Genomic DNA, 4,765 nt, shown 5'->3' with positions numbered 1-4,765 from the left:
TGTTAGTTTTCATTGAAAGTAAATTGTATTCCTCCAGTTAGGTGGATATTGATAAAAATATGACATATAAGCATTTCAATGATTTCATGTTGTGTTAAATTTTGGGATAAAGAATTCTGGATCACTGGAACTTCATGTGCCACTATAGCTTGCAGACATGCTTAGCAACTGAGTCTATTTTATCACTGGTCAAAATGGGGTTTCAGATGCCAAAATCAAAGTATAAAACTTTAGAGCAGAATTACATAGCAGAGTTGCCAGAGCTGCGCATCGACAAGCGAAACTCATAAAGAGCTTCAGGGTCATTTCCTCATATCTTTAAGATCGTAGTTATATTAGGATTGAAGAACAGCAGACTTGATGAAAACCTATCTATGCTGACATTCCAATTTAATAGAGTTTGTCTGTCTTTAATTAAGAGTTTATTGGTCTACATTTGTCACTGTATTATAGATGATGAATAAAAATTCGAATAATGATACTATATTTGTTTTTGTGTCACCAGTTCTTGTCTGAAGATCAGCTCTTGTCTGTCACCAGTTTGGATGCCGTGGTGTTTATGCGCATTTTCATCTTCAGGTTAGTGATGGATGGACTAGTAGTGTTAAAGGGTATATTGGATTTGAGTTTGATTTTTGAAGTTGGGTTTTTTTGTTTGTGCAGTTTGAAGGTGTTTGGGTTTGGTGGGATTATTGGGGTTTTTGTTCTTCTGCCAATAAATTTTCTGGGGACCCAGCTGGAGGTGGATTTTTCGGATTTGCCCAACAAGTCTTTGGACTCGTTTAGTATTTCGAATGTGGATGATGGCTCAAACTGGTATGTATGTGGTTCTTATGGGAGGGTGGTTGAAAATTGTGGGAAATACTGAGATGAAATTGTAATGTTAAACACTAGGTGTTGTAGTTTTTGATAGTTGCATTAGCTACACTGGGTTGAGGGTCATTTATAACATCTATCATATTTCCACACGTTGTTTCCCAGTTTCCATTCTATTGCTTTCAATTCTATCATATTTATGGCATTTATAAGCCGTATAAGTCGGTGTGTCCTTCGGTTAAGTTAGAGTTGGTTGATTAATGAGAGGTGATGAGGGCAGCTTGATCTTAGGTTGAGATTTGGGTTTAGGTCTGTGGTGAATATTCTAATTCCCCTTGGCAGATTATGATAGCTAATATAAATAGGATCTGTTCCTCCGTGTTTGGCACCTGACTTACCTATTGTGTCTGAACATTCATAGACTCGGAGGATATTGAATTACCTGCTTGCAGATTAGTTTAATCTTTACTTCAGCGTGTTCCTCTTAATGGAGTTGTGGCCAGATATTTCCAAGTTCATTTATGTTTATCATATTTATGGTAGGCATATGGTAAAACCTATTATGAGGAGACCCTGACTGTTAATTTTGGTTTCAAAGGTTATGGGTTCATTTTTGTGCAGAGGTTATGGGTTCATTTTGTGCAGCATATATTTTCAGTGCAGTCGTCTGCTATCTTCTTTACAATGTAAGTTAGATTTTGTTTCTTTTCTATGCCTTTGTTTCGTCAGATTTTGGTGGTTCATTTAGAACAATAGAATCAACAGTATTCAACTTAATTACTATGCAGGAGTACAGTTATATCTCATCAAGAAGAATTGCTCACTTCTATTCATCCAAACCTCAGCCTAATCAGTTCACAGTATTGGTTCGTGCAGCTGCAGTGAAACCGTTGAAAAATTCTATACAGAATATTACTCTTATACTTATCTTTCACACTCGTTGGTTCGTCGAACTAGCAAACTCCAACGTCTCACTGTAAGCCTCAGCGTGATAATTTCATAGTTATTTTTGAAGGCTTGGTTATTTTTGTAATTTCTGTGTTTGTTGTTAGTTTCTCTCTTATATTATCACCTCAATTTGGTGCTTGCCTACCTAAATTTACTTTTAATGTGCCGACAGAGGAGAAAAAGCTAGTTCTTGTTTCAGATGCTTTGGTCTCCTATTCTTCTCAATACCTATTATTGATTCTTGAATTCTCGACCTGTTGCTGTTCTGGGTTCTTGATCGGATTCGGTTCCAAACAGAAATCGCTTTCTGGGTATTAAAGATTTATGCTTTATAGTTTGTTAACCTCTAAATTTGGGCTAATCTTATGATTGCTTGTGTGCTCTTTGTTGGGTGTCATTTCTATATGATTGTTCTTGTTCTGGGTTTATGTCTGTCGTTATCTTGTGTTGTTTTTGGGTTCAGATTTCATTTTTTGATTTGTTTTCTATTGCTTAGTATAGTTGGATTACCAAGTTTTGATTGTTTCTGATATGGGTTGATCGCTAAGGATTTTATCATGATTTGCTTAGATTTCTTGCGTTTACACTAACATATACGATTGATTTTGACGTCTACAGAGGCCATGAGTTCAAAAACGAGGGTTTTGGTCCTGGCACAGTTATTTTATGTGATCAGGTACTATGATTGCCTACTGATCTTGACCTTCCTAAATATTGACTTTGAAATTTTTGCTTCTTAAAATGCTCTCTTTTTGGCTGGTCAGTTTATCTATTTGTAAATGTACGTGTTTAATAGCTGTAGGTTTACATTTGTTGGTATGTTCTGTTCTACCATTGTTGGTCTGTGGCATTTCACATTTGTATGATTAGTCCGGTTAAATACTGTGCTCTATATAGAAACAATGAACTATAAAGTAGTAAGAAGATTTAAAAGTGTACATAAGAAGATTTAAATTCCATAAACTTATGCTTTGCTAGTTGATGTTGTAAATAGGACTATCTTAGCAGGTAGAACGGAGTAAATTCTTGTAAGAACTCTAATTTGCATTTGATTAATTGAACGCCTTTATCTCTAATATTTCTACAATCTCTTTACAGCTTTTTAAGATATATAATACTAATATATAATGTATTCACTCATCTCTACATTATTATATGCAGGTTCTTACTGAGGGTAAACAAAAAGATGTACTTAAAGCTGCCGGTGCATTGTTTTCACATATTTGTGAGGTTTAGGCAAGGTTAATGTGCATCACATTTATGGACAAGCTAGTATCGTGGGGGTTAATGTTGGGATAGAATGACTTTGTTGGATATATGGATGAATGTATCGAATCTTTACATAAATAAATGTGTTTTGGGTTGTCATTTGGATCCCATATATGCAGAATGTAGGTCTTTTGAATGTCTCTCGGACCATTCTATTCCAGCTAAAAACTATTGTCCAATAATTGATCATCATAAAATGCCTAACAAAAACTGTTGTATGAGTCATCTAACTATAATACTTTAAGGACTAAAAGAACGAGAAAGCCATTGTCCAGCAAAACAACAGACAATGGTTTTTTTTAGAAATCTATAGTATCAATAATAGATAGACAATGGGATTTGCAAGTACATATTGTCTGATCAAGCCTTCAGACAACAGCAAGCATATAAGCCCCTGTTGTCTGCCACAGCCTTCAGACAACAGTAAGTATATAAGCTGCTGTTGTTCTTCGTGGTATTCAGACAACAGACATGATAGTAGCTACTGTTGTACTAAACTTTATTAGACAACAGTAAGTATATACGCTGCTGTTGTTCTTCGTGGTATTCAGACAACAGACATGATAGTAGTTGCTGTTGTACTAAACTTTATCAGACGACAGTTTTCTGGTATTGTCTGATTATGTATCAGACGGCATTGAGATAGACAACAGCAATGCCTATAATCAGACGACAGTGAAAAACTGTCGTCTGATTGAAAAATTGGTGTAGTGATAGTGCACCGGGTTGTCACACAACAAACCCGGTAAGCTTTTGCAAGCCTGTATGAGTAACTCAAAACAACTCACACCAAATTACGGGATAAAAGCCCGCACAACTCACGCCAACACGAGGAAAACCTTTCGACTCGAGAATAAGGACATCATACCATGCTTCCCTAAATAAGGACATCATACCATGCTTCCCAAAACAATACTCTTTTCCAAAAATGAATTCACAAAAGTCACACCGTGACAAAATCATATAAATCGTTAACCTAACAATTCAAATATGATTAATCGATCCAACCTGGATAAAACACATAAGCACATCAATCATACCTATCGTTAACCTAACAATAGCATATGATTCACAAGTCCTCCCAGGACATTTAAAAGAAAGAATCCCCGAAACTCTCTTTTAAAAACACGTACTCATGAGCATCAGATAGCTCCCCGCTACCCCCCATGATATACCAACAACAATTCAGTTCAAGCTAGACACACAATACATATACACACCCTCAATCATACCTATCGTTAACCTAACAAATAGAATATGATTCACAAGTCCTCCCAGGACATTTAAAAGAAAGAATCTCCGAAACTCTCTTTTAAAAACACGTACTCATGAGCATCAGATAGCTCATTGGTCACCATCTGCAACCTATCACCATCTGTGACTCTTGGTTTTCAAACCCCGTCTGGTCATAGAACCAACCGTTGGTCACCATCTGCGACCCATGCTTTTCAGACCCCATCTGGTCTCAAGTCAACGTTAAGTAAGTCACACCTGACCTAAAACGTTACAACCATCTAGTTCCGGCTTTCTCCATCCCTGCTCACCATCTGTGACCCTTGGTACAAGGACCAATACATTTAAAATGAGTCACGCTTGACTCCAAAATGTAACATCTAACTCAATACTTCTCAAACAATAGAAAACATCTTTTTCCACAATATTGTTTCTATGAAAAGTCTCATTCAACAATAATATGAACCCATCATGCATATTATTCATCACACATCATCCA

General features: G+C 36.3%; 2 long non-coding RNA genes across 2 annotated transcripts; both read left to right on the top strand.

The window, feature by feature from the left end:
• The first annotated feature begins 511 nt into the window (after window positions 1-511).
• LOC133708081 (uncharacterized) lies at window positions 512-1,434 on the top strand. Its single transcript, XR_009845559.1, has 3 exons — window positions 512-579; window positions 664-816; window positions 1,415-1,434. It is a non-coding gene; the product is annotated as an uncharacterized LOC133708081 (long non-coding RNA).
• A 254-nt stretch (window positions 1,435-1,688) lies between these two features.
• Window positions 1,689-3,119, top strand: LOC133708080 (uncharacterized). Its single transcript, XR_009845558.1, has 3 exons — window positions 1,689-1,792; window positions 2,383-2,440; window positions 2,926-3,119. It is a non-coding gene; the product is annotated as an uncharacterized LOC133708080 (long non-coding RNA).
• Window positions 3,120-4,765: the final 1,646 nt, after the last annotated feature.

This window comes from Rosa rugosa, chromosome 5 (assembly GCF_958449725.1).
Source record: "Rosa rugosa chromosome 5, drRosRugo1.1, whole genome shotgun sequence".
Lineage (NCBI taxonomy): Eukaryota > Viridiplantae > Streptophyta > Magnoliopsida > Rosales > Rosaceae > Rosa > Rosa rugosa.
The sequence above is the reverse complement of the archived record's forward strand: the minus strand, read 5'-3'. Positions and strand labels throughout refer to the sequence as shown.